The 23101-nt window shown below is 38.2% G+C and overlaps 1 protein-coding gene across 3 annotated transcripts in view; it reads right to left on the bottom strand.

Moving 5' to 3' along the window:
* The window catches only part of LOC137003718 (ephrin type-B receptor 1-B), a 337726-nt gene that overhangs the window by 278105 nt on the left and 36520 nt on the right, over nt 1–23101 (bottom strand). Inside the window, exon 1 of one of the 3 annotated variants that reach the window (XM_067363996.1) lies at nt 10771–10855. The exons of the other annotated variants lie outside the window; for them this stretch is intronic. The gene's annotated coding sequence lies outside the window, so the exon portion shown is untranslated. Of the gene's footprint in view, nt 1–10770; nt 10856–23101 lie in introns of those variants that run through there. 3 annotated transcript variants of the gene reach the window in all.

Genomic DNA, 23101 nt, shown 5'->3' with positions numbered 1-23101 from the left:
TCTTGCAGACTTTCTTTTCTTTTTTAAAATTACTTTTTTTTTTTTTTACATCAATATCATTTCACAAGATTCTACCTGGAACCTGAAATGAAAAATCAAAAATGAGATCCTTGTAGTATCTTAGTTTCAATCTATGTTCATTCCAATCAAGTTCATTCCAAAAGGGTTATTTAATCTTGCAGACTTTTTCTTTCTTTTTTTTAAATTACTGTTTTACGTTGATATCATTTCACAAGATTCTAACTGACAGATCCCGAAATGAACAAACAAAAATGAGATCCCTGAAGTATCTTAGTTTCAATCTCAGATGGCAATGAGACTAAATGGAGAGAGGGGAAAAAAAGCTAAAATCTCTTGCTTGTCAGATATATCTTCAGAGAAAATGTAATGCGTAGTGCATCGCAGAGCATTGCAAGACGAGCATTTGTGGTTAAAAAGTATATACATTTTTATTTTGTTTAGAAAATGACCAATCATGTCGCTAGAAAAGACCCTTATTCCTCATCTGGGATCGTGTAGGGCCTTTTGAAGCTCCATTAAAACTGTGATTTGGACCTTCAACCCGATGATCCCCACTGAAGTCCACTATATGGGGAAAAATCCTGGGATGTTTTCATCAAAAACCTTAATTTCTTTTCAATTGAAGAAAGAAAGACATAAACATCTTGGATGGGGGTGAGTAAATTATCAGGAAATTTTAATTCTAAAGTGAATTAATCCTTTAAAAAGAAAATACATATTGATGTATTTGTTGAGACGTCTCTTGATTTTTTTCTACTGAGAAAGAGATGCTAGTAATTTCATGTGTCAGAGTTTCAGAAAAGACCTCAATAGTGTCTCAATCTCTGCTCAGATTCACCCATAATCTTCAAAAGTCAGCAAACTCAAAATAAACAAATATTTCTCTCAGAATTCTACCAAGACCAAATCTAAGATATGTAATTCTTATAGCACTACAACTAACTCTAACTGGTGAATGTGATTTCACCAAGTACAACATGTTCCTGGATCAACAACTTTGTTGATCCTGGAACAACATTCCAATCAACCAATCAGATTCAAAGGACAAGTTGCAACCAGGGTTAGGTGCTTCTACATCAGTGTTATTCATTTCCCTGTGGTTTAAGAGATATGTTATGAGTAGGGTTAGGACTAAATTTTTGGATAGGGATGTTGTTCCAGAATCAACAAAATATGTGGGATCATGACTTACTTGGCAAAACCACAGTGACCATACTCAAAGACATATAAGATGACTTCTTGTATGGTTATTTTTTTTTGTTTTCCCAATCATTTTAGGCATCTGCGACACAACTGATATGATAAAAAAAAAAAATTAAATAGCAATTCAATGAGCTGTGAAAGAGCAACCTTCAAGCAATAAAATGTTCCTCAGAGTTTAAAAATCCTTCCTTTACAGTAAAGCCATAGAAATAGTGGCTATAGAAACATTTATGCACAGTGGAGCAGAATATGAACATAATTGTTTTGATGGCCCCACTTTCTATTTTCAAAAACCCACTTCTTCCTCTCAAAACGATGAAAAACCAAATCCCTGCAGGGATGTTGACATGAATCACAAATATAATCATGTTTGCATGTATCACCACTTTAAGGTTGTACAAAACGATTATCCTCTTAATGCTACACATTGAATATAAATTTTGCATTAATTGGAAACGAATGCCATGGGCATTCAAGTTTAACAACAATTCATTTAAAAAATATATCATTAAACTTGAAGAGCAGGCTGGCTGATTCTTCCTCATAATTAAATTAGATGATGAGGATAACAAAACCTTTTTATATTAATAGCCTAAAAATAGCAATTAAAAACAATAAAATTATTATTATTATTATTATTATTATTATTATTATTATTATTATTATTATTATTACTACTACTACTGGGGGGATGCTACATGAATATCCAAATAATAATAATAATAATAATAATAATAATAATAATAATATTTATTATTATTATTATTATTATTATTATTATTATTATTATTATTATTATTATTATTATTATTATTATCATTATTATTATTAGATTATAGGCTCCCACTGCAACACACATGATGATAAAATGGACAGTTGGAATGCACTAAAAGCCGGTTTGAATAAAAGAGCGAGCCGAATGCATGAATATATACTGTACCTGAAAGTTATGATGAGAGATAATATTGTTAATTAGCTACTACTTTGAAATTCTCAATCTCATAAATCTTTTATCCATCTTTATATAAGGGCTTTGGATTAGAGACAGAGCGACAGAGAAAATGACAGCAACAGAGAGAGAGTGTGACAGAGACAGAGAGAGAAAAACAGACAGAGAAAGACACACTCATCTGTATTCAGTGGTCTTTCTGTGACTGGTCTGTCGTGGGTAAAAGACATGTGAAATTCTGTCTGCCTCTCCATTTTACCAGAGTTCACCTTTGGCCCCAATCCGTGCCATGTGAACAGAACATGGGAATGTGTGAAGCAGACTTGCATTTAAGCTAACCTTCATACATCTTCCATCGCTGCAAGCTAGTCATGAAGAACTGGGGAAAATCGAGAAGAGGCAGAGGAGAGTGGAATGACTAAAAAGGTGTATGTGGTATATTTACAGCCAATTTACAAGATATCTACACTTTGATCCGACTGAGTGCTATTTCAACATCAGCCATTAGCTAGAACTGACCTTGTGGAAGTGATTAAGCGAGCAGAGATCGTTCAGGGTCAGATCCAGCAAGAGCAGGGCAAGGCTAACAAAACGATCAAATAACAGATCAGATCATAGATTACAGATAACAAAGCTGTCCAGAATCCAACAGTCTTTAGTGCTGTAGTGGCTATGCATTAAAAAAAGTAATATATAATTAGAAATATTTGAAATATTAGACAAAGAAACGAATGAACGAACGAACAAAGTCTAATTTATATATATGTATGTAAATATAAAAAAATCTAAAGACTTGGAATAAACTAAATAAATGAATAAATATTATATATATATATATATATATAATATATATATTAAAAAGTTAAATATAGCAGTTAACTACAGTAAATATATAAAATTTAAATAGATCAATATAAATAACATCACTCTTGGTATGTTTGAGGAAAAAAAACAATATTTTCGGAAACAAAAAGAGAAAACAAGTTATAAGTAAACAAATAAACTATGACTCTTGTTATGTGGTTTAATATTTTAACCAATGAAAAAATAGAAAACATAAATAAATATAATGATAAATATAATTAATTAATTAATTAAATCTAATTTATATAAATGTATGTACATATGTAAATAAAGGCTATCATAAAAAATTGTAATAAAGAAAATAAATAAATATTAAAGAATTAAATATAGTAGTAAACTACAGGAAATGTATAATAAGTTAAATAAATAAATATAAATAACATCACTCTTAATATGTTTGAAAAAAATTTCAGCAAACATAAATAGTGGAAAAATACAAAAGTCGGAAACAAGATATAGGTAAGTAAATAAATAAACTGACTCTTGGTATGTGGTTTAATATTTTAATAAATAAAACAATTAGCCTAAGTAAATAAATAAATATTAAGAACCTATGACTACTGGTATATATTGGTGAATTTTTAAAAAAATGTAAAAAATAAAATCGAAGTATATATTTTCCCATTAATAAGTGACGTGTTCCCCTGCTCTTGAAAGCCACCACTATACCATGGTTTTACCATGGTGCTATTTTGTAATGGAGGTCTGTCTAAAACTCTCATTTTAATAGAGAACCACCAGAAACACAATGCCAAGTAATTTAAAATTAATGTCTGGAAAGTAATTCCATTTCATATAAGGTTTGGTGATGTTTACTGCTGAGCACTGTGAAAAACGATAAGCCAAAAGGAAAATGACCTATAGGGGAAGAAAGAGAGAGAGAGAGGGGAAGAAAGAGAGAGAGAGAGGGAGAGAGGGAGAGAGAGAACCTCAGGGTCTTTATATATGTCGGACCCTAACTGAGCTTTTGACAAACCTGCTGTGAAATACCCAACGGCTGGGTAAGTCAACAGATTGACTTGGGAGTGTATAACCTGGGTCCCTTTTTCACTTGAGGAGAACATAAACAGAAAACAGCTTTCAGCTTTTGTCAACAGCACATTTCGAGTTGTAATCCCTTCAGCTATTGTGCCCACTGGAAGCATTGGGTGTTTAGCTGAACCAGTATTGCACGCAAGTCCACTCCATTACCCACAACTACACAGCTAAACTAAACCCCCAGAGGAGACCAACAACAACAAAGTCCACTACAGATTCTCCAATAAAACACTAAAACACAGAGAAAGAAGCCCCAAAACAGCCGAACAAGCTTCCCATCAGATGAAGAAGTGCTTGTGCACTCCATCTCTATGTCTTTACACTCAAACTGTCTAGAGGATTACATAAGAGAACAAGTCGTGTGGTACTTAAACTGCAAACCAAGCAAGTATTCACAAGTTTTTGACCACATTTTTCAAGAAATAGCTCCTGTTAAACACCTGGCATGATGCATCTTGAATCTGCAAGTTATATGTGAACTCAAATGACATTTTTGTGTGTTTCCCTTTAAATGCAAATGAGCTGGTGCTCCCGGCCCCCTTTCTAGAAGAGGGTGGAGCTTCAAGAGCTCATTTTCCAGCATACCGGTAACAACAAAACAGTACAATCTCATGCACTGAAAATGTCAGAAACTGTCAGCAGTGATATTCAGCTTTCTATTTAACTAGGAAACTTGAATTTACAATAATTCTGATAGCACGTGAAGGCAGCGTCAGTGAAAACAGGCAGAGACAATGGTAGCTTTAGCAACATCAGCAGTACAGAGTGCCGACAAGCTCTTCCTGAAAGACAATTTGGAAGGACTCACAACATATCACGTATGATACTTAATTTGTCTGGATCTGAAGTTTGCGCACAAAGCATTGGCACTGACCCATCTATCAGAAACAACAGTTTTGAAAATCCAGCATTGAAAAGACCCTTGTTGGTGAAACAGTCTGGTGCAAAATGTTTGGAGAAAACTTATAAGACTTTACAGATTTTCTTCAGGACATCAGGTCATCGCTGACAGTTTTGTCATCTGCCGCTTTAATGCCCGAGCTCTTTAAAGCAGGATGGATCATGTTCATCAGATGGAAAAAATCATTGTGGGAGTGAATCCAACAATATCATTATTGTTATAGCTGTGGTGTGAACATGCAAATTGATTACTGTAATACTACTTTTTTAAATGCTTTTTTGTTCTTTTTGCAGCTTGAAAGCCTATTCTTAAAGGGTAAGTTCACCCAAAAATGAAAATTCTGCCATTAATTTAAACTGCCAAAATCACGTTATTTCAGTAAACGAGGTTACGTTACATCATAAGTGTTTCGAAATTTAAATGGTTCACCACTGGGGGGTGTGACTTTGGCAGTTTGAAACATGCTCCAAACCACTGATTCGAAACAAAAGATTCATAAAGCTTCAAAGCTTCATGAAGCAGTGTTTTGAAATCGCCCATCACTAGATATTGTTGAATAAAGACGTTATTTATTTTTTTTTGGTATCTGCTGCCTGATACAGGTGAACTGTCCAGTTGGACTGTAAGTGCCAGTGTCTCAATTTCTTTCTTGGTTTCTGTTTTGCCGTACCACAGAACTTCTTTGTTCTCCTGACACCAAATACTTGAGCCATCTGGTATCCCAGAGAAGTCTGGAGATTTTTGTTCATGACGGGAGATGTTATGACGGCCTAATTGTTACTGTGAGGCTTTTAAATCCTAGTGGGAAAAAGAGAATGAAGAAAGCTGTTTTCACAGTTTTTCTCAGTGTGACAATGGTGCAATTCGTAGACTTGTTGTGACTAGAAACCGTTCCCCTCTACAGTCTCTTGACCTTGGGCTGATTACATTGCCCTTTTGGTTTGTTATGTTTTTCACTTATGGACTCATGCAAGACCAAGCGTTTGGCTTTCCAGTCAGCCATTTGTCATCTAAACCATTACTCTACCCTTCAGAAACCAATCGCAATTCTTAAAACACACTGCCATGTTGTTTGACTGGGCGTATTGTTCATTTCAATAAAAACTGTTTGACATCTTCCACTTACATTTGTCAGATGATGGCGATGTATTGCTAGATCTGATGCCGATAACATTAAAATAACATTCAAATAAACTTAAGGGCAGAAAACTTCTCCCTACTATTTATCAAAGGGGAATGATTCTCAAGGTTTTGACCTTCACCATACTAAAGTTAGCCATCAAGTCATTTAAAAGACATAATGCATTAATAAGATATGAGACACATTAGCAGGTGTGGTCAATAGGCTTCAATTCCTGTCGCACGTTACTTAGACAGAAATATCTTGCTCTACCGTGGCTGACATCGGCTTTCCTCTGAACATATTCTTTATATGCGTTTCTTGCACTAAGGTTGTCCGTCACAGCAGGCGTGAGGCATTCACATTATCGAAGGGGAGAGACAGGGAGCTAAGAGGTGGGCGAGACGTCTGGGTCCCCCTGTGGCGCTGGGTAGGAGGTAGAGGAGAAGACTAGGAAAGCTTGGGTATTACATAAATGTTGTATGAGGGTTACTGAGTCACTCTGAAGAGAACTCGTGTGGGTTGACTTGGCAGCAGCAGGACGTCAGCAGGCACAATAGCCTGCCTCGAACAGGCACATTTTAGCAGGCTGTGTTAGCATGCTTCAGTGAGCACACTTGACTTCCTGCTCCCAAGACACCATACCCCTCGCTTTCCAACCTCATCCGTCCTTCCTGTGTCTCATTTTTTCTCACGTTCTAGTGCATATTGCAAGAATTTGCAAGTCTGAGGGTGTTCAGATCAGTGTTGGGGAAGCTACTGTGAAACTGCAGCCAAGATACAAGCTAATCATAATTTAAAGTAGAATGATACGCCTGCTAAAATAAGTCAGTTAAGACCAGCAAACCAATTAATAAATGACATTATATATTAGTGCTGTCAATTAATTAAAAAATAATAAATAACCATAAATTTTTCTGTAATTAATCACGATTAATTGCACATAACATTAAAGTTTTTAATATATTTTTATATTGTAATAATTTCACAATTAATCTCCATATTAATGTAGAAACAACAAAGACAGTAGGCCAGGGGTATTCAACAGGCATCCGGCCCGTCAGCATTAAATTTGTGGCCCGAATCATGCTACATATAAATGTATTTTTATTATAATTTGCGTCCAAAATTTGCGTGAATATTACTTTGTTTTTTTACAAGTACACTAGGGTAGGCGTACAGTGCGCGTGACGCTGTAATCATCAGCAGAGAACGCGTATAGTGTATGTGCGCAGCACAGTTTTTCTAACCACAAAGAACAAAACTGAAGGCACATAGTTTTTGCACTAATTTAATTTGTCCACAAGGTGTCAGCACTAAAACGGGCTGTTGTTTCAGTCTGAAAAGAAACGGATGAGACAGAACAAGAGTAACAACAAACACAATAGCCGACCGTGTTGAAGAGCGCTAGTTTGAGGGGATTAAAAAATACCAGCAACTCTAATTTTAAACAAGTACAAAGACATTTTATTGTAACTATTTGTGCGAAAAAGACTAGACAAGCATGAATCTATCTAGTGCGCATGTGTCGAGCACTTGTGTTCATGAACGCCATCAAAGGCTCGAGACTGTGCGCGCAAGTAAAAAATAAAGTAACCTTATTTTTCCATGATGAAATGCAGTTGACATTCCTCAAACTTTGCAGTGTGTAAATTGCCTTCATGAAAAACAAACCTTTTATTCTTAATGTCAATGTGTTATAAACAGAAAGCAAGCAGAGAGCGCTCCCATTATAGATCTGTCATCACATCGAGCTCACGCAGAATATCTTATTTATCATGTTTACAACGTTGGTTATAGTTAGATAATTCATGAGATTGTGATTGAACATAAAAATAAAAAAAAATTAAAATTAAAAGGTAGGTAATAATAATACAAATAATAAAACGTTTATTCTCTGAGTATAAATAGGTGCTATAAAAACTGTTAAAAAGGTGCAATGGAGTATAAAAAGACTATAAAAAAGTGCAATGTTTTCATCTTACGGACAAACTCATCAGCCAGTGAACAGCCAGACCTTAAATTTCTTGTGAAAACAATGCAGACATTTCAAATGAACAAGGATTTCTTTTCATCGGTTCTTGTTTTTCTTTATGCATTTGTACAAGTATGTTTGTACAAGTAAGTATCATTTGTATGCAAGACAAGCTATTAATCCTTTTTTTAAATGCCATTTACCATGTTCAGTGACACTTTAAAAAGGACACCATACTATTAAGACGTAGCTAGATAATAAACTGCACTTTTAGTAAATAAACAGTAAAACTACAAATATTGTCTTAAGTAAGCCTAAATAAAAGTCTTATGAACCAAGTTATAATTTGTGGCCCTTTGCATTTAATTTGGTTAAAATGCGGCCCTCTTGGCCTCTGAACTTGAGTACCCCTGCAGTAGGCTATATTTTAAGTCTAGAGCAATGAGTGATTTTCTCTGTGTCTTTTGTTCTTTGATTAAAGGTGCCCTAGAACAGTTTTTCACAAGATGTAATATAAGTCTAAGGTGTCCCCTGAATGTGTCTGTGAAGTTTCAGCTCAAAATACCCCATAGATTTTTTTTTTTATTATTCAATTTTTTAACTGCCTATTCTAACTGCATAATTATAAATGCGCCATTTCTGAGCATTTTCCCTTTAAATGCTCGTGTTCCCCGCCTCCAAGCTCGCAACTCTAAAATACATTGCATAAACAAAGTTCACACAGCTAATAGAACCCTTAAAATAGATCTTTACAAAGTGTTCGTCGTGTAGCATATCGGATCATATAAGTATAGTATTTATTTGGATGTTTATTCTGATTATTTGATTCTGAATGAGTTAGCCTATATGTGGCTAACGGGGCTAACGCTAACATTACACACTGTTGGAGAGATTTATAAAGAATGAAGTTGTGTTTATGAATTATACCAAATGCAAGTGTTTAATAATGAAAATAATGAGTCTTGTCTCCGTAAATACAGTAAGAAACGATGGTAACATTAACCACATTTAACAGTACATCAGCAAAATGCTAACGAAACATTTAGAAAGACAATTTACAAATATCACTAAAAATATCATGATATCATGGATCATGTCAGTTATTATTGCTCCATCTGCCATTTTTCGCTATTGTCCTTGCTTGCTCACCTGCATAAAGTCTGTGTGTTGTTCCAGACATTAATACTGGCTTGTCTAATGCCTTTAACATGGGCTGGTATATGCAAAAGTTGGGGGCGTACATATTAATGATACCGACTGTTGCGTCACAGTCGGTGTTATGTTGAGATTCGCCTGTTCTTCAGAGGTCTTTTGCACAAATCAAATTTACATAAGAAGGAGGAAATAATGGTGTTTGAGACTCACTGTATGTCATTTCCATGTACAGAACTCTAATTATTTAACTATGCCGAGGTAAATTCAATTTTCAAGATTAGATAGATAGATTAGATAGATAGATAGATAGATAGATAGATAGATAGATAGATAGATAGATAGATAGATAGATAGATAGATAGATAGATAGATAGATAGATAGATAGATAGATAGATAGATAGATAGATAGACGAGTGACATTGTACAAATTCGTACGAATTAGCCACCTCGTAAAATACGTACGAATTGATCGTGAGATAGCGCTGGATAATTTGTTTCTGTATTGTTTCTATCTGAAAATGTCAATATAATGTAAAGTATTTGCTCTGGATCTTGTTTTAAATTATTTTGTTTCGTTACTTGTTGTTGTCTGTTACCGTTGTACAAGCAGGATGTGGCAGTTGGTCGGTGTGTTTTTTGTCCAGCCCCTTCTCCACTGTGATTGGACGGCTGGGAAAAAAGTGTCAGTTATTAGTGTTGCGTTGAACATTCTTCAACTCTTGGCGAGCGGTAAAAAAAAAAGCAGAGCCCTCAGAGCTAAGAATGAAATAGATGCTCAGCACCTCATCACGATTGATTAAAAACACATTGCTCCCATTGAAAACAATTGGACAAATATGTTAGCCTTGGGAAAAACACTTTGGTGGACACATGGCCTTAGTCAGTGGCCACAAGCACAGGTGCACATTCGAAAACGTCCTTTAACTCTATCGTTGAGAAAAATAATTAGCAACCACAGTTAATTCACCACAACTGTAGAGAGAGGCACATGAGGCTAAAACAACAGCTACAACAACATAAGCATCTGACTGGACTCATCTCAAAGCCGACTTTAAGCCTTCAGACGCCCCTGTGATAGAGCCCCACAGCTCCTGCATGAAACCCAACGGCTGGAGCTGCATGGCTCACATCTCCAAAAGCTTTTCAGCTAAATGTTTGTCCAGCCGTCCAAGAAAGACAAAGCTCTTAAGCCCCTGGTTCTTCGAGTGGGAGAGCCAGAGAGAAATACATCCTGACCCATTTTTTTGAGCATCTATAAATCATACCCATCTATCCCAGCGGTATGAACGGAGCATGATCTATTACGGTTCTCATACTCCAGGTGTCGGTTTTTCTTTCATTGCTTTGCAGATGGGGCTGGGGCGGGTAGTGGCGGCACCTGGCGTGTTTAATGTATGTACACACCATCTTCACACAAAAGGCCCCAGTTGTCACAGTGATGGGTCGCAGGTGCAATAAACGGCCTCTTTTTGGAGATGCTGGCGTCCATCATCAGCTTGATCTAAAAAAACAGTCGGCACCATGATAAATCCATTCAACCTACCCGCATTTTCATCTGCAGCGACGTCAAACCACAGCTAGAGGGTTTTCAAACTGCTAAGGCATGCAGGGTCAGTTTTTGATCAGGAAGTTGTCCCTTTTGGGCGACAAAGACACAGCTTTAGACAACAAGGAATACACGGCCACAGCAAGAGAAAGAGGGTTAAAACGCGACCTTGCCTCGCGCACGCAGCAAATGAGAGGCAGTTTTTATGGAGCACTGTGAGATAATGGAGTGATTTATTGGAATGGAGCATTTTGTGCCAAGCCTAATTAATCCTGCTGCTCTGTGTTATTGCCGAGAATAGAAAAAAGCCAGAGATATAATAGAGAGGGAAAGAGAATTAGAGAAACTAGTATTTGTGTTCAGCCCTTTATTAGACAAACATCTGCTCTTCATATACATGTAGCTCGCAGAACAAGTGTGAGAGAAAAGAAGAAACCTACTAAAAGGAAATCTCACCCACACACACAAACTGGTATAATTAAGATGTTTGCACTAGTGCAGAAAGGTTACACAAAGCCAACCTGCTGCTGTCTTATGGAATTAATGCCGCCAAAGACAGCCTACATATTCAAAGTGTCCAATTTTTTTTTTTTTTTTTTTTTTTTTTAAGTTAAATGGTTATATAACGACTATATGCTCATGGCTACACATGAATGGTTCAAAAACACTCAGAACTTTAAAAGAGTTACTGGTTTGAATCAGTCTAATGTATCCTACATGAATCCACTCACTGAATCAGTCTGAGTGGTTATTGAATCAACTGATTCACTTACTAAACTGGAAGTTATCATTATTTTCAATGATGTCCATATCACAATAAAAAATTTTTAAACGTCCCTGTGAACCTGAAGCTGCAAACGACTTTTCTCTAGTGTTGTGATGTATTTCCAAGAGAAACTGAATATTGAAAAGAGGGCAGGGGTTTACTTTAACGCTCCTCCTCTCCATCTCTCACTCATAGCAGATGAACGGTTGAAGAGGAGTGGTTTAAGCGTTTTCTACCCAAGCAATCAAACTGATGTCATCATAGAAGGAACGCCATTCCAGACCGGAAGTAACTTTTCAGATTTGAATTAAAGATAACCAAGACAAACATTTTTTTTTTTTTCTGTATATTAACTTGCACGGATAAATTGTTTACCACAAGACTAGTAATATGTGCTAACAAAGTAAATAGGGTCAGTTTGGATTTCATGATGACTTTAAGCATTGAAGGTTCTTAAAAATCTGCTAAGGTAAAAAATAAAATATCAAACAAAACAAAATAAAAATAGAGGTTTTCAGTTCGCCATGAGAGGCTATATAAAACATTTAAACATTGAAAATGCTTCAGAATAATAATGATTATAATAAAAATAAATAAATAACATATTAATTGCTTGCACTGACAAAACAATGGCAAGCAGATATGGATAAAACAATATTTTTATATTCATAGAGCTGTTTCATTGCTAATTCTACATTAATGACTGTAAATTGTCTCTTTTTTTTTTTTTTCAGTATTTTTTGAAATACTTTTTCCATAAAAATATACAACATATATGCATTACATATTCCATTATCATTCAATTTTTTAAGAATATTGAGATATTTGCTTATATTGCCGACAAACTTAATTTCTACCTTCCTATTTTCTTCCCTTGCACGGTTGCACCCCAGCTGCTGAAACAAGGACTATTCTATTTGTAATAGTCCTTTGCGCTGCAGTGGCATTCTTCAATCCATTCTGAGTGGTTAGGCATTGCCCCCAATTTCCCAGCAGCCCTTCTGTTCCCCTACGTCAGTTTGATTGCTTTTAGGGGAGATGGCCTGATAGAGCCCACCGTTTAATCTGTGGACCAGGTTCAGATGCTACTCTTCTATGCGAAACAAATTGCTTTCAGGTTTTCCATGGTGTAATTTCCCTGCTCACGAGAAGACCCTCTTGAGATGAACCCGACAGAGGATACCCATCCCCTCTAACAGTAGTAGGAAATAGAAGATCAAAATGATAGGGAGAATTTCTTTTTTGTGAACTGTGCTAATTAAAGTGGAAATGGGCACATGTAACTGTGACAGTGTAAAAGTGTAACATACTTTCCTTTTGCCCCATTTATCTTGGAAGAAACATCTTTTATTACCCTGTGGAAGACAAGAAGCAGACAAACGCACAGTCGAGGCCTTGTCCCACCTTCAGGTTGTGGAGTTTATTAGCTAGCTAGAAAGTGACTAGGAAGAACACAGAGTACATCCCAGAGCTCCTAAAGCTTCACAACCCTGGAAAAAAAAAACAAACTGTTGCACTCTCTCATTCTTTTCATCTAGATTTGTGCCTGAATATGGTAGAGATCACCGGCCAACCGCAGGAAGAATACACTGGCGGCTCAATAAATTTCCCTCGGCAGAACGGGCATCCGGCCAACGAGCTTGTTTTATTTGCTATAATGGCTTCCTCTTGGCAAAATATGAGCTAAAGGAATGATGGGGGAGAATGTCGGAGAGCTACTGAGGAAAAGTTACATATGTCAAAGACGAATAGCTATAACTCCTGACTGCAGACACACGACTCATCCTCCAGTAGATCTTCATCTATAAGCTTCCAATCGGTCAGCCCCATTTGCAGTCAGTGTAAATCAACCGTTGAGGGCGTCGTGCCATCAATGTGTCAAGCGGTTTAGCCTTGCGCTGCTCGCTTCGATCCAGAAAATTGTCACCCAGAGCACCTAGAGCCTTTAGTAGAACAAATGGACAATCCAGCCTCCAACCCTCCATCTGCCCCTCTACCCTCTGACCACAAATGAGGAATAAAACTGGAGTGGAGTTCAATATGATTTCAAATATGATAGCAGAAACAGGGAAATAAAGTCCCTGTCATGGATCAAAAGGGTAATATGCACCTTTCAGTGGGTTTCCCACCCACAATTTAAAAAAAAAGAAGCTCAAATGTGCGTGCATGACACGCGAGAACCAATAAGATCTGTTCTAGCGTGTCACACGTGCACGTTTGATCTTCTAGGCTTGTTCGAATTTATGCAGCGCTGTGCAGAACGATCAGCAACTGACTTGAAGAAGTGCATGCCGGCAAGAAATTTTGTCTTGATTTGAGAAAGTGCAGATGCCACGTGACTGTGACGTATGGCATCAAAGTACCGCAAGAGCAGTCGGCTGAGTCAGCCAGCGCTGCTTCTCAAGAGCGGCTACACTAGCTCCGATGACGACATAGCTGTTCCGTGATTGGCCGGATTCACCGCATGACAACATTCACACTTTTTTTGTGTTTATTTCTGAAACCTTCATTTCCAGTGCTCACAAATCTGTAGTTTTAAGGCAGTAAGAGCTCTTTTCAGTTAGTCACGATCTTATATTGTGTCATGTTTATCAAAAAACTGATAAAAAAACGTAGACCCCACTTATTTGGTAATTAAGTAGTACAGGCTTGTTGAACTTTATTCTTGCACAAACTGATGCTGTATTAAGCAGTACATAAAGTATTAACAAAGTATATATATATATATATATATATATATATATATATATATATATATATATATATATATATATATATATATATAAATAAACAGATAATATATTACTATGCAAATTATATAGTGTCAGGGGATAGGTCACAGCTCTAATAGCATTGACTAAGAATAGTCTAATAGTAATGACTAAGAAATGGACATGTATAACAAAAATAGAGGAAAAAATTCCTTTCTGCCTACCCAACGTGCACAAAGAGAGAAGAGGATTGATTTTCAGGTTCCATTACAAAAGCTCCACGTGAAACTCTGTGAAAACCAGGAGCAGGCAGCTGTAACCACAGTGCCTTTATACTACCTTCCACCAGACGCAAACTGCTCCTCATTCACCTCCTGCCAGAGAAAAAGATAGGATATCTGTGATGTTCTTGATGTTCCTCTCCATTTCTCACCTTGACAGCAAAGCTAGAGAAGGAAAGCTCTACAGGAGACTCCACAGGATAGTTTTTAGTTATTTCATGGTCTGTTTAGTATTATATTGGATACTAGAGAGAATGCAAAATAATGGGAAGAAAAGGTATGACTGGGAAAAGCTCAACATGTTGGCACCCAAAGCATATTTCGGTTAGCTCACCTCGTACATGTGCCTTGAAGTACTATGCGCCTTTTTGGAACTAATTAGTTTGTCCACAAGGTGGCAAAACTGGCTAGGGCCATTGTTTCACAGTCTAAAAAGAAACAGCGACTACTGGAGATGGCAACAACATCTCTACAACTCTAGTTTAAAGAGTTTACAAAGACATTTCATGATTGGTCATAACTTCTAGAGAGAAACTGTGTAGACACTAGACAAGGATGAAACATTCTAGTGCACATATGTCAAGCATCTTTGTTTGCGCACTATGAAAAGGAGTATAATTTGAAAGGCTTAGCTTTTTGGCTCTACAGATATGCCAAGCACTTCACATTTAAACCGAAGTATGTTTTGGGCTTAACCATTAGGTCACAAATACATCTTCAAAACTTGTTTTTGTTTCTAATCATGTTAAACACTCACAGATGTATAATCTTCCTCAATCAAACAATGCCCTCTTCGTTAAAACGCCAGCTGTGAGAATTCACTTTCAACTGCAAGTTGAATCTCCATCACCAAGAGACGAAAAGACACTCATGTCTGTAGGAACATCGCATGCGTCTTCCTTTCTTTTGTCTCGCGTCACCTCACCTGATTCCCCTATGATGTAGCTGGGGCCGTGGCGTACATGCCGACCACCCCCCAACCCCCCACCCCCGAGACACATCTGCACGTGGCGGCAGACGGATCTGTTCCCATTAGCATGACAACGCTACACACAGGGCAGAAGCAGCGGGCAGGAGGTGTCCTGCTGCACATATGGAGAGACGCCTGTAATTTGCTCGTGTAGGAGAGTAAAGCAGCTAAATCTCTCGCTGCTCACTAAGGTGACAACTTCTGAGGGAAACAGAAAAGAGAGAGAACAAACGATAGGGTACAGAAAAGAAAATGAGACACTGGAATGAAGGACCCCAGCAGAAGGTATTCATTAAATTCGTTTTTTGCCAATAAAGCTGCCATCTTGCGAGGATTCCTTCATTCCAGCGCAAACCAGGCTGGCAGCCAGTTCATGGCAGGTTGCGATACAGCAGATGAGACTGGATTGGACTCTGAGCTAGTCTATGACAAGACAGCCAGTTTAACAACCCACAACTGATATGCCAATTTTACTGAGAGGAACCATATAAAAGTGACATGTAGCCAAGTATGGTGTCCCATACTCTGAATTTGTGCTATGCATTTCACCCATCCAAGTGCGCACACACAGCAGTGAGTATTGAACACACACACACTGTTAACACACACCCAGAGCAGTGGGCAGACATTTTTGCTGAGGTGCCCGGGGAGTGATTGGGGGCAAAGAGCTTAGAACAACCCAAGAGGCGACACTTTGATGCTTTTTGGGTAACAGCCACTAGATGGTGCTCCAGTAGCACGGCCATCATTATGGGGCGAAAGTACTAACTGGACAATAGAATACTTCACATCTTACGCACCCAGAATTGGCGAATTTCACTGCCAAATCAGAAGCGCAATAGAACAGTTTTTTTAAATTAAGTCACCAGTAAATTGTAGGGCTCCTACAGTAAATGTTGTATTGTCTTATATATGTTTTATTTTACCAGTTGTGGAATCCAACCATTCAACCATCTGAGGTAATGTAGTTAGCCTACTTTATTGAGTATTTCCATTTTATGCAACACTGTAACACAGTTCGTAAATATGGGAAGAAGGAGGCGGGAACCGGCGAACATTCAACAAAAGTTTAATCTCAAAATAAACAAACAAAACCATAACATAAAGTCCAGGCCTGGTCCTCTCTCGTCCTTCATTGTAGTCGCTCCTCCTTTTATGCCTCCGGAGCTCCTCCGTGAGAGACTCGAGGCCGGCACGCCTCGCAGGTGACGCTCGTTATCACTCGCGTCACCGGCCTCGCGCCGTTCCCTCACGGCTCTCGCCCGCCCTGGTCGTCACATACCCCCAACGCCCCTCGCAGGCCGGGGGGTACTCCCGCGACCGCGCTTACTCCCCCCCCCGGGGCCTGTCTCGGCGGCCGCAGCACCTGGGGGTAAGGACAGACGAGACGAGAGAAAGGAGACGGAAGCAAGGGGAGCGACAGGACGAGAGAGGGGAGAGAGGAAAAAGAAAGAGGAAAAAAAAATTCTTGGTCCGGTTCCCCGACACACTGCCGCTCGGTCCTCAGCCTGCCAAGAGGCTCTTCCTCGCGGTGCCACATGCGATGGCACTGGACGCTTGGTGGACGGCCCGATCCTCGACCGCCTCCTGGCGGCCGGCGATGGCTCCTCCGGCTGAGGGCAGCCGGCAGCGAGCCCCCCGTCCCCTGCTCCTCCCCTTCATGGCGGACGGCAGCAGGATCCGGCCCACGGCGGACGGCGGCGACTTCTCCGCTCCCTCCTGGACGGCAGCCACCCCACCTCATCCCAGGAGCATGGCATCCGGGTCTCCGTCCCACCTTTCACTTGGCTCCAGCACCACCGCCTCGGGCAGCCTCTCGCGGTCTTCACTCCCGCACTGCCCGAACTCCGCAGCACCGCGATCCCCCTCAGCAGCGAGGGCTCTCCGACAGCATGTCCCTCCTTCCTCCCGGGTTTCGGCACCAATGTAACACAGTTCGTAAATATGGGAAGAAGGAGGCGGGAACCGGCGAACATTCAACAAAAGTTTAATCTCAAAATAAACAAACAAAACCATAACATAAAGTCCAGGCCTGGTCCTCTCTCGTCCTTCATTGTAGTCACTCCTCCTTTTATGCCTCCGGAGCTCCTCCGTGAGAGACTCGAGGCCGGCACGCCTCGCACCGTTCCCTCACTGCTCTCGCCCGCCCTGCTCGTCACAAACACATTTACACTTTACACATTGCAGCGAACAATATATTTTAGACCTAGTGGAGTAATAGTAATAATATCTAGGTCTGAATTGAAATTGGCTATATTGTACATTTTAATGGATCGCGCTACAAACATAATGATCTTAAAATACATGGTGCATTGCTGTGTCCGTTATCGCATAATTCACACTTTTGGACAATTTTGCTTTAACGAACATTAGACAACACTGCAAAATCAAGCTGTTATATTCATATATTTATTGTCCAACATTCCCAATTTTTCTGATGCATGTCCTTAATTTAATTTCATATGTTGGTAATAATTCAGTGTTTATAAGCCTTATAAAGAGCCTTTTCAACCCAATCTGACTGGGTTTCTAGAGAGCAAAGGTTTTGTGAAAAAAAAGTTAAAAACGCAAAGTGATAGTATTTTATTCTGTGTTGTCATCATTCAAGTTGGATTTCAGCTTTAATGTACTTTTTTTTTAACAAAGCAGCTGATATTGCCATAGAAACTAGTGGACTGACGACTCGTTTTCACCCCAAAATGGCGGAAACGCAGGGTCGCTGCTGGGCGCCGGTGTTGCAAGTTTTTCGTTACAAGTCTGACGCTCCGACTAACCATTAAGCCACAACACAAACGAGGGGACAAAGAAAAGCACGGGATCAAGAAAGGACGCAAGTCTCCCGTTGAGGCCAACATCATCTATGAGCACCATACCCCACTATTTCAGGAGGTAAATGTGCAAACAGCTAGGCCATGACTTCAACTTCATTTGATTTTTCACAAGTTATGTGTTCTTGATTGCTTTAAAGATGGAACAAGACGTAGCTGTGATTGGCAAGGCTTGCTCTCATCAAGGACAGAGCCAAACATTTTCTTTTTCATTTTCCTTCGTCTTGAGGAGAGATATAAGCCTGGCATTGAGCCCGATGCTAACGCTGTCCAGCATATGCGGGGAGTGTAGTGCTCTGTCTCTCTGGGGGACTAGATGGGAAGATGGAAGCATGCAGTTTCAATTATCCAACCCTGAACTGTGCTCTTACCAATCAGCAGCCACGCATTGCATTACCCCTGGGGTGGGATGAGATGCTAATTCAAACCGCCTGTGCTACTGTCAGCAGTCCTCAGTGAATGCTAACCAAACAAGCCACATCTAGTGTTCAACATAAGGCACGGGACTCAATAAAGCCACTGTCACACTCAGATCCAGCAAGTAAACTTGAAAAGACTGCAGAGAAAGCTTGCTAATAGAAGCGTTACATTGTGATTAGACGCTAATCTGATATGGACAAGAGCCCATTTGCACAGTCTAGCTGGCTTCCAACAGCTTCTAACATGCAAATGTGCAGTTTGCTTTTCTGCTGAACTGGTGATGACCTGAAATGACCTGAAATGACCTTGTTATCCTTGCAAGGTCACACTTTGTTGGATTCTTCTGCGCATCTTACTAAAATGAAATGAAAGCCATGTGTTTTGCTATGTCTTTTTTTTTCTTTCCCCAAGTCTCTGAAAGTCAGTGTTAGGTGACACCGTCTTCTAAGGAGACACTGGAAAGGACTGTCTCCACCTTGTTGTGGTGGTATGCATTTGAGATGGCGCTGAAAAGGTGGCGCCTGGAAAAGCTTGGATAAAAGAGCTTGAAATGGTTCATAATATGAACAAGACCTTGGTGTAACATTTGCACTGTCAATGCTATTCACTTCTACATAACTTTCTGAGCAAAACTGCTGTAGTTTCTTGGAGGACAAAACAAATGTAATGCAAAACACATCCCAGAATCAAGAGGTATTACTCTGTAGTTCTATAACTGCATAAATAGACAACAAAATCGAATGTGATTTTTTTTTTTTTTTTTTTTTTTTTTTTACTCGTCTTCCTTATTGTTGACAAAAATCAAAAAACTTTGTTAATGAACGATTTTAATTAATGAAAGGATAAAACTACGTTTTCGAATTAAAAAAATCTAGAAAGCATCTGCTTGTTTCAAAAACTCAAGTCATAATCTATAATGTCAGGGATTGCCCTACTGAAGAGTGAATGCACATCGGTAAACTGATGTGCTTTGTTAGCGGGTTAATTACAGGGATAGTTCACCAAAAAATTTAAATTCAGTCATCATTTACTCACCCTCAAGTTGTTCCAAACCTGTATAAATGTATTTGTTCTGCTGAACACAAAGGAATATATTTTGAACAAAGTTTGTAACCAGGGTGCTTAATCAAATATACTGTATATACAGAAACCAAAAAAATTACAACCTTTTCTGCACAAAATTATGCAAAATCACAAGTGAACTTGAACTAAGTTACATGCATGTCAGAATATGCATTGTGAATACAATAAATAAAAAAGCAACATTTTTTCTTTTCTTTTTTTTTTTCATTTCATTTTGTGCTTTCATTATGTTTGAATTAAGATATAAAGTTATTGAATATTTGAATATCTACATTTTGCACTCATCAATTAAATTATTATTTTTGTTGCCGAAAATAGCGATTTCCATCCAAAGTTGCAACTTGTGCTCAAAATTGGAATACCGGATTAAAAAAACATTTGCGAATAAAGCACCGTTTCCATCCAGTGAGATGAAGAGAACAAAATCGTCAATTCCTGATGAACATGGAAGTTGCAGTAGGAGAAGCCACTGTATAATAATTTTGTATATAACAAATTACAGATCATGCAGACAAAACGCAATAAAGTTATCTTGCTTTCGGAGGCGGATGCCTGCTTTTTTGGGAACGAAGCTATGTTTCCACCACCCTGTTTTTATGTGCATTTTGACGTATCACATCAGAAATGAGTGATGGAATCCCATAATTCACAAAAAAGGTTGCTTGAGGTGGTTTTTGACTTGTGCGAAAAAGAGTTCATGCGAATGAGAGATGGAAACACATTTGCCGAATAAATTCTGACGTAGCAAACATAAAACCAACATGACTAATCGGTTGTTTCCGCTGGCAGTGTTTTATTTACTGTTGGTTACTATGTTACCAATACCACCGTTGCATTTGTTTGTTTTTTTCTTTTTTTGCGAACTTTGAAAAGCTTCACGTTTGTATGGAAACCCAGCTGGGCGGTAATTATACTGAACCACTTTATTGACAGACTTTGCTCAGGCATTTCAGATTGACCAAAACAGCATTTCAGATGCTGTGCAATGTGACGCTGGTTGGTTCGAGTTATGCCGTTCCTTATCGGTCATGTCTTTTTTCATGCGCATCTAAGAATTTATTCAGTAAATGTGTCATAGCTCATAGTTTATGCACTTGTTTTCTCATAGGATAAAAAAAAATTATCCAACAATTGAGCGCATACGTTTTTTATGTGCATTTTTAGTATTTATGCGCATCTTGCCGTTTCCATCCAGCATTTTTTCCCCAAAAATAGGTGCATGGTAATATAGCCAATGAGATGCTTATTTTAATCAAAGTAAAGCTGACTAAATTATGAAATACTGACTAATTTTAGAGGACATTGTCGTCAAAAAACTAAAATTCTGTGTAGAAAATGATACTGTATGTTGTATAACAATTAAAGGCATTAAAGTTTTCTTTCTAACAAGCAATTCTCTCACTTTTCATAGTTTCTGTGGCACAGTATACAAAAAGGTTGTGTCTCCCTAGTCCTCTCATCTGTGACATCTTTGGCCACGTCTTCAATCACTCTTCCTAAACACCCCCCTGCCGAAGCTTGGTGTCAGGCTTGCTGTGTAACTGCTTTCCCGTGACGACCCCTCGCTCTGCTGACTTTTTTCGTCAGACGCGGAGCAGCGTGGCTGAGGTCACAGGTCTTTGGAGTGCAGCCAGTCACAGCTAGTCACTCGCTAATTGCCCACTTCTGGAGTTAGTTACGGTGGCAGAGAAACCTCAGCATCCAGGGGGCACGACCGCTTATGAGATGGAATTATATGGATGGACAGGTGATGAGTGGAGCTAACTGCAGGTTAACTAGATGACCTATATCCACTACAGCAAGAGCTGATAATAATATCCAGTATTCAAATAAACACCTGCTGCACTACGTGAATAATTAGTCACCGGAAAGATTCTCTAAGCAAGCATGCAAACGCAAAGGAAAATGCTTGGTCAACAGCAGTGTTTATCTTGCTAACAAAAATGTTCAATAACAAAGATGCATTCCTACATTTATTTGGTCAACAATAAACCTAAAATGTCCATCATGATAATATTTTTTTATTAAAACAATGTTTTAGTTGCTGAAAATATAATCAGATTGAGTAATACCACATGATATTTACAATAAATGTTAATAAATATTTAAATTATATATTTAATATATAAAATGTGGTTTAAATTTACAAGTTCTCGTCAACCAAAATAGTTTAACTAAAATGAGATGCTATTTAGTCAAAATAAAATTGACAAAGTAATAAAAAATACATGAAAATATCAATATTTCAATATATCAATATTAATATACTTGCATTAGGACCCAGTTTTTACTTTAACTTGTTCAGGTGATCTTCACATTTTTGCTCCATAGTAGTTGAGGTAAAATAAAAAAAAATAATAATAAAATGAAATATAAAATAAAAATAAAAATAAAAATAAAAAACTTTATGCTACAGCGCCCACTTGCCGAAATGCAATGTGTACTTGCATACAATTTTGAATTGCAACGTTTAAAGGGTTAGTTCACCCAAAAATGACAATTCTGTCATTTATAACTTACCCTCATGCCGTTCCACACCAGTAAAACCTTCGTTAATCTTCGGAACACAAATTAAGATATTTTTGATGAAATCAGATGGCTCCATGAGGCCTCCATAGGGAGCAATGAAACTTCCTCTCTCAAGATCCATGAAGGTACTAAAAACATATTTAAATCAGTTCATGTGACTACAGTGGTTCAATATTAATATTATAAAGCGACGAGAATATTTTTGGTGCGACAAAAAAAGGAAATAACGACTTAAATAGTGATGGCCGATTTCAAAACACTGCTTCAGGAAGCTTCAGAGCGTTATGAATCAGTGTTATGAATCAGCTGTTCGGAGCACCAAAGTCACATGATTTTGGCAGTTTGGAGGTTTGACACGCGATCCGAATCATGATTCGATATGCTGATTAATTTGTGCTCTGAAGCTTCCTGAAGAAGTGTTTTGAAATCGGCCATCACTAAATAAGTCGCTATTTTGTTTTTTTGGCGCACCAAAAATATTTGTGTCGCTTTATAATATTAATATGGAACCACTGTACTCACATGAACTGATTTAAATATGTTTTTAGTACATTAATGGATCTTGAGAGAGGAAATGTCATTGCTGGTTATGGAGGCCTCACTGAGCCATCGGATATCAACAAAAATATCTTAATTTGTGTTCCGAAGATTAACGAAGGTCTTACGGGTGTGGAGCGACATGAGGGTGAGTAATAAATGACAGAATTTTTTGGGTGAAAAACATTTTTGGGTGAACTAAC

The sequence above is a fragment of the Chanodichthys erythropterus genome, chromosome 16 (genome assembly GCF_024489055.1).
Source record: "Chanodichthys erythropterus isolate Z2021 chromosome 16, ASM2448905v1, whole genome shotgun sequence".
Classification (NCBI taxonomy): Eukaryota; Metazoa; Chordata; class Actinopteri; order Cypriniformes; family Xenocyprididae; genus Chanodichthys; species Chanodichthys erythropterus.
Note: the sequence above shows the minus strand (reverse complement) of the source record. Positions and strands in the feature narration are given on the sequence as shown.